Consider the following 8,618-nt stretch of genomic DNA (forward strand, 5'->3'; position numbering starts at 1 on the left):
AGAGTAGCCTACAATGCCGGTGTCTGTTTCTATAAAACGGGGCAGTTCCAACTTTGCAAGGACAGTCTGGCGCTTCTGACTCACAGACTGTAAGTACGTTTTTATATTTAAAGAATTTGCCACTGATGATTCAAACGCGAGTTTTGAGCAGTGTAGAGTAGCGCTTGTTGTTTGTCCAGTTGTTGAACCATATTTGTTCAGGTGAATTATTAGTATTATTATGACTGGTCTTTTCAGTGACAAAATTGCTGTTTTACTAAAACACCCATGTTCATCCTGTGACCTATATTCACTCGCAGACAAGCCTCTTTAATGACATTGATTTTGTAATCTGTCCCTTGACAACCTTCTTGCCTAAAAAATAGGTTTTGTAGGTTCATATGACATAACATTCATCGCTAAATTAAAGAACTGCATGCAATGTTGGCTCAGTTCCCTACGATGGAAATACCCACATAGTCGACTAATTATAATCATTTCAGCACTATAATCACTGAAGCGTTTGGTAAAAGCTGTGTTTTACAGCCCCACCAACAGGTTGTTTTTTGAACATTTAGTGCAAACACAATTCTCACGAAGATGGTGCTCCACCCGTTTTACCACCCAAACAGAATTACAGTTCTATTGAAACGGCTCAGTTTTCCATTACGTTTCCCATCGACCACAAGCTCATGAGCTCGTAGAGTATGAGTTGTGCTGATGTTGCCTGGTGTTCTTGCGCAGTATGTCGCTAAGTTGGCCTTATCCCATTATTAGGCTAATGTAATGGGCTGTCCTAATCCAAACACACCAACTCGGTGGACCACAGGGGGTGAAACGTTGGGGCACCATGTTATCTGGGCACAATGCGGCTTCTTCCACTGATACTCTGGCAGGCATTAGGCCTGTTCAAACAAGTCCTTCACACCAGCTCCCTTTTAAAATGATTTTCTCCCTACAGTCTCTTTTTTTCTCTCGCCCCGGCTCTGACTGACAATCACATCGCTGGCTGTGCACATTCTATGGTCTTTAATACCAAATTAAGCTCCGGACTCTTTTATTTTAAATGGGGGAGCCAGAGAGAGTGCTGACAATCACGATTGTGCCAGAGAGAGGAAAAATTAAACGGTATTTAAAAAATACAGAACCACACATTAAAACCCTCCGCCACAATTGCTGCTAATTGGTAGATTATCCGGCCGCTCTTGGAAGCCTAATACATGGGGTGAGGAAGAGGAGACCGGGCCCCCGTACTCTTCCTCGGAGCGGCGGGGTGTGGGTCCAATCGCGTCTGAGTGGGCGAAGGATTAGTAGCGCCATTGTCGGAGAACATGACCTTGAGTGGAGTTTAGTTTAGCCCCTCCCTGTCCTCTCCGCAATCTCTGTCACCATATTCTTTAACGGCACATAATGATACGCTTTGGGAGAGCTCCCGATCCCACAACAGACAGGAGAACGCTCGGCGATGCCAAAGGAGGTCTGATTTATAAGTATATAAAAGTGTCACGTTTCATGTCCTTTTGAAATAAAAGAGAAACAACTGGTAATGAATTCCTACAACTTGACCTTCCAGAGTGATAGACATAAAACACACTGATGGTGATTTAAAGGGAGAGTTCTCCCATAAATGGCGTTATTTACTAACCCTCATGTATATATATTCATATATATGTATATATACACTCTAAAAAAATGCTGGGTTAAAAACAACACAACTTTGGTTATTTGGCAACCTGGGTAAATATTGGATAGAAGAACACATGCTGGGTTATTTTGACCCAGCTGGTTGGGTTAAACGTTTTTACCCACCATGCTGGGTTGTTTAATTTATTGTTAAAAAATTATTATATTACTGGCTTAAAATGGGCTGGAAATTAAAAATCACACACAGAATTACTATAGGCAACAGCAATAATCAAAAGATGAACATTTATTATTAAGCAAGAACACCCATGGACAAAATACAAGACAAATTGAATTTATTTGGGTAAAGATGAACATTTATTATTAAGCAAGAACGCCCATGGACAAAATACAAGACAAATTGAATTTATTTGGGTGAATACAGCATAGTTTACAATATTACATTCATTTAAACTCGTTTAACAAGCATTTTAGAAATAAAAAAGGCACATTTAAAAGTAGCATTTTAATTTAAGTGTATTCAACCATTCTCTGTAATCGCTTTTTACCGAAATAGTGCTAATTCTCATGCCGGTGTGTCGCCGAAATCTGAGCCGGTAAAGGGCTGCTGTTCGCGCTTCGCGGGGGAACTGCAAACTTTAGACCGCGGCCTCGCGTTTCACTCATAGCTGAGAGATGCCGTGACTGACTCCAAAACCTGCCCAAAAACAAACAGTACTGAGATTAGAGAACATCTTTTAATATTAAATTAAATTACACTCAGTATTATAACGAATAAAATTCATATATGTTATGCAAGGCAAAAGCGTTTCCAGCGCGAAACAACTGATGCTGACGCAGCTGACTGACACCTCGTCCTTATGTTGTGTTGCATAAAATAATATAATTTACACCACATTAAAGACTTTATAAATAACTATGCTAGGGCCCTATGAAATACTTTTTATTTTTTCCCAAATTCCATTTATTTTAAAATTCCAAATTTAGATTTTTTTTGGATTCTGTTTTTTTTTTTCCATTTAAATTTTTCTGGACTCCCTTTTAAATGGCTAAATTAAATTTTATTAATCAAAAGCACGTCTAATTAAATAATGAAATGTATACAATTCAACATCAAATCTATTAAAAAGTTTATATGTACATTTGAACAATAGTAATACATTTCTGGCAGAAACTATATATTTTTGACTCTCCGAGCAGTTCTGAGGATGTTGTTCATGTATTTATGTCCTATTTAGTGAGAAGGCAGATGCTGAAATCACCTGGAGCGTATGTGTGTAGTAAACAAAACCGCGTGACATTCATTCAGTCCATAGACATTCATTCAGACCATAGACTATGATTCAGACAGACACAGAACATGCAGGATTTATATTTAAATAGCCTTTTTGCGGCTTAATATTTACAGATACTAGTCCATATCACGATTTAAGTGATGAGATGTGCACCAACCCATTTAGAGCGTCTGTAATGAGCCGATTTCATGGCTTTGTTTTGATGAGGTTGACTTTGGAAAAAACACGTTCTGAAATTTTGAAATTATCGTTCATTATGGGATTTTGTTCATTATTGATCGTACATCGTACAGAGGTCAAAATTATCGTACAAATACGATAATTATCGTACGTCTGGCAACACTGCACCGGAGACAAGCTAAACCCAGCAGCGGTTAGGTATAAAAAATAACCCAGCGTTAAAATGACCCAGCATCTGGGTAAAAATATTAAAAATAACCCAATAAAATAACCCAACAAGCTGAACCCAGCATTTGGGTTACAAAAAAATAACCCAGCATTGTTTAGTGTATATGTGTGTGTGTGTGTTTCCTGTTTTTTTTTCTATTCACTTCCTCTTCATTTAATGTATCACAGTTTCCACAAAAATATTGCGAAACATTGATAATAAGAACCATTAATAATAATTGAGCACTAATAATAATTTATAATAAATGTATAATAAATACAATCAATTTTATAACATATTAAAATGATCAACTAATCAAATAAATAATCAGATAAGAAATGATAATAAGAAACTTCTGATGGTGATAAGAACGATGATAAGAAACTTAAAAAAATATATAATTCCAAACGTTTGTCCAGTAGTGTATATGTGTTTTTTAGAACTTCAGAGTTTTGCATTCCATTGATTTGAAAAATATGGACAAAAGAAATGATACATTTTTCTAAATATCTTCTTTTGTGTTCTGCAGAATAAAGAAAGTCATATGAATTTTGAACAACATGAGGTTGAGTAAAGAAATTTCATTTTCGGTTGAACAATCCCTTTAATATTCAGTATTTTCTCCAAAGTTGTGCTTGTTCCATTTGAACGGAGAGATCAAATGCCCAAGCTGTTGACGAGCAATTATCTTCATTAATATGAAAAATTGCTCTACATTATAACTAACTGCTGTTATATCTCCCTCACGTTTATTGCAAAGCCCCTTTTAATTAATCACTACTGCACCATAATAACACTCAAATTACATTTAAACTTCATTACTATTTGGCTTACTGATCCATAAACAGGGGGCTGGGAACAAATTAGCGGTGTGTTGTCCAGCATTGCGCTCCTAATAATTTGAACCGTAATCCTTTAATTGCGAGTGTGTGTGACTCGGATATCGTAGCAGGAAGACGTGTAGGCCTACAATGTCCACACCTGTGCAGCCGACTGCTTTTCAGCACTCTGAGTGGACACTTTACACAGTCCTTGGCTGTGTGATTTCCCAGAACGAGAGCGAGACCCATTACCGTCCCAAAGAAAGAGATGTTTTTCGGTGCTGCTTTTGATGAGCGGCCATTTGCATCAAAAAAGGCCTCAGTTTCCGACTGTAACTTGTGAACTGATCAAAAGGCCAAGCGATGTCTTAAAAGCTGAGCGGCTTTTCCCCTCTTTTGACATAAGAGAGGCTCTCCAGAGGCCCCCTTGCTGTTGTGGCCTTGGGGGTTAGCTAAACCAAGCTCTCAGACTGTACTGAACAGATCTGTGCGCTCCTCTTCACTGTGCCCCGTTTCAATGGAGAGGCTCAGTCACAGCGTATCGACGCCCCCTTTCACTAAAACACAATGAAAGCTACTTGTGTGCCTGCAATATGTGTATATGTGCGTTTCGGTGGTCATAATGTGTGTGCTGTGAGTGCATGTTGGAATGCTTTTGGAATAAAACGCCTGGAAGTTCTAGAATTAAACTTCAAGTAGCATTATTTGCACCATGCAGCAAGTACATTCAAATTCTTACTACAAATCTGCTTGAGTTGTATGAGAAGAAATACAGTGAGGGTCTAAATATCTGAGACCAGATGCAAAAATGCTTTTATTTAGCAAAAGCATTTTTTTTTTTTTGGCAAATATTTTTAAATGAAAAAATTCATCAAATAAAAATATTAGTATTAATATTATTAAAATAGTTTTTGTTTTTAACATTTATAAATTATTTTACAAATTATATTATCAGCATGCCAATTTAAGTGAAATGTTAAACTGAAAAACTGTGAATTTCAGGATTATCATGATATTTGGGGAGATAAAAACTTGATTGTGTAAAACTTGATTAATAAAATGAAAATAAAAATGATAAAGATCCAAAGAGTAGCTCATGTGGGCATATGGTTGCAAATGCAGCAAATGTGCCCACATTAATATTAAATATTCAAAATATTTTGCGGTTTTATTTCTCTTTGTTTCATTTTTTTAATAACAATAAACCTTCTGTTTATTTCAGTTTAAATAAAATAAAATAAAATCAGTGTAGTCTCAAAGTTTTGAACCCCACTATATTTCCTTGACCTGCCTCGCTTTCTTCCGTTGTTCTGGTAAGGTAAGTAATAGAGCACTTCCTTTAAAAAATAAACATCACAATTTAGTTCATTCAAGAGCCATGTCAGTTTTAAAATCAAAATATTTGTAAAAACCATTACAGATGCCATATTCATTTTGACCATATTCAGCATTGTAGGTTCTACACTTTGTGAAAGGGTTTACATATTTTTCGGTGACCATTATAAGCTAAGGGCCAGAATAAAGATGAGAACAGGTTGCATGTGATGTGTGTGTGTGTACACACACGTGCAAATCTCTCCTGATCTGCACCCAGCTGCTTTCACTTACAGGACATCGGGGTATAGGGGTCACAAGGTCACAGCATGACCTCATCAAATTAGCCCCAACCGAGCGAGGTGTTTAGCACGAGTTAACGCTCGTAATCTGAAGGGCATTAAATGCAAATGCAGCAACCATATGCCCACTTCAAACAGGCACCGCTCGCTGGTTTCCCACCATCTCCCCCCCCAACCAGTATGTATTCATTGCCCAATCATTCACATGCCTGCCTGAGTGGGGGGGCTGTTAAAATGACAATGGTTTTCTCTCATACTGACCAGGTGCAAAACATTTCCATCCCTGCAGAGGGAAAGACTAGGAATGGGAAGGCATTTGATATCTGTTACACAAAGATTTGCGATCTAAATTGTGTTATTATATGTTTTCTTTCTCTGCTGCACTCCCATTATATATTTCATATCTGCTTATGAGTCAATGAGGTGATGCTTATTTTTGTTCTATCTATTAATTGATTCAAAAATGCATTAAAGTGCAATTCATGCATGCAGTGATTTGAATACAGGAAAAAAAAGTATCATTTAACATTTTTATGATAAGGCCAGGAGGTTTCAGGTTGTAAAATGTCATATGGTGCTATTCCTCAAATGTATTGATATAACTGTAATATTTATGAATTCATCATTTTTGAAACTAATGATTGAGCTTCAATCATTCATCGAGATTCAATTTAAAAATGTATTTAAAATGTAAAAAAATCGAATAACTTTGGGTGTTAAACTAATTTTTTAAAAACATTTTTGTCCTATTTATTAATTTATTCAACAATACATTCAAGTGCAATTCATACATGATTTTAATACAGAAAATAATAATAATAATTTGACATTTTTTTATGCCAAGACATTGAGATTTTAGTTGTAAAATATCATGTGGTGCAGCTTCATCAAAACGTATTGTATTTATAAATTCATTCAAATTCATTCAATATATTTTTTTTTAAACAAGGAAATTTGACCATTTTAAACTTAACACCTTTAAAATGCTAACAACTTTCCACATGTGTTCCACTAACTTTTAAAAAGTTTTCCATTTTCTTAATCCTGGACACTCTTATATATCAATGACCCAAATATCCATGCATTGGAGTGCATTAGGGATGTTGATATAGTGAAATGAACTATTGGGGTCAAACCAAGCGAAGGAAGAAAACATTTACAAAATGCTTTGCTGCCCCACTTGATCTCTCATGAGACGGAGAGAGTGAGTAAAAGAGAGAGAGAGAGAGAGTGCTGCCAGGGTTGCTGATGATTATGGGTGTGAGGGCTGATTGTACACCCTGAGGCTGTGTTGCATGCTGGGACATATGGCAGTTCCTATGTGCTAATAAACACCTGTGCACAGAGTGAAACAGGGGAGACCCCCACTGGGCCTGAGGCCTTTAAAGCCACCTGTGCAGACCTCCACTATTCATACTCACCATCTTTTTTCCCAACATCTCCTCTTGACTTTGTAATCTCTCTCAATCTTTTATCTTTTTTTGTCTCAAATTCTTTAAAGATGCACATAGTTTTTTTCTTAATTAAAAAGTAAATAAATTAACAGTGTGTTTTTTTTTTGTATAAATAGTGTATTAGTAGCCAATAAAGGCCGATGGCGTTTACACAGGGCAGCCATGTTGAATCATGTCACATGACCAACAAATACTACTCACTCTATCTCAGTAACTTCCTTATCATAAGAAACTTTGGTAACACTTTATTTTAAAGTGTCTTTGTTACTCATGTTACCTAACCCTAAGCCAAACCCTAATCCTAACCCTAACCATATAGTAAGTACATGTAGTTAATTAATATTCCTCAGTACTTAAATGTATAATTACACTGTAACAAGGACACCTTAAAATAAAGTGTAACCGAAACGTTCGCTCACTTGAATAAATGAATCATAGTTGACTGTTAATAGCGAATTTCTACTAATTACATTAGTAACCAAAAACGTTTGCTTTTACATGAGCTCAATATGACTGGCATACCATAACATATCACAACAAAAAGAATTATAATAATTAAATTATGTAATTCAGTTTAATTGAACATTTTCCTTAAAACATTCAGTTACACTACAATTTAAAAGTTTTTTTAAATACTTTTATTTAGCAAGGATACATTAAATTGGTCAAAAGTGGTATCAAGTAGCTACATTTATAATGATAGATTTATATTTCAAATAAATGCTGTTTGAAAGAATCCTGGAAAAAAAATAATCACGGTTTTCACAAAAATGTTAAGCAGCACAACCATTGCATTTTTAGCACCAAATCAACATATTACATGATTTCTGAAGGAGTTCCAGATAAAATGGAAAATTGTTATTTTAAATTATTATAATATTTCACTATATTACTGTTTTTCCTGTTTTTGATCAAATAAAAGCAGCCTCTGCGAGCCTAAGAGACATTTTTTTTTTAATTAAACCCCAAATCTCAGAAGATTTCTACTTATCAGATATCTACTCAGTGCTTAATTTGAGCCGGATCCTACCGGATCCTGTTCCGGAAAATGTCAGATTTTGGATTTTTCGTTCCGGTAATTGTTTTTAAGGATCCGCCATTAGATCGTGGCTATTTAAATTGACCAGTGTAACCTTTTTTTTTTTGGTTGACTGTATTTTATTTTGATAATGAACAGACTGCGATGTTTGAGTTGCGAATATGTGGTGTGTGTGTGTGTGTGTGTGTGTGAGCGCCGCGAGGCGCCGGCGCGATCGAACAGCTGAAACATAAAATAGCCTACATCATTTTTGGTCATACAGATAAGAGTAAGACATAATTCGAAAGCACAAAGTGTTTACTTTTATTTTTGCACACTCAAAATAACAACAGAACATTTGTGATTTTGTAAAATAAAGCAAGGCTGTGTGTTTAATTAAAAC

This window comes from Sinocyclocheilus rhinocerous, unplaced genomic scaffold (genome assembly GCF_001515625.1).
Source record: "Sinocyclocheilus rhinocerous isolate Xijiao unplaced genomic scaffold, SAMN03320098_v1.1 scaffold1829, whole genome shotgun sequence".
Taxonomy (NCBI): Eukaryota; Metazoa; Chordata; class Actinopteri; order Cypriniformes; family Cyprinidae; genus Sinocyclocheilus; species Sinocyclocheilus rhinocerous.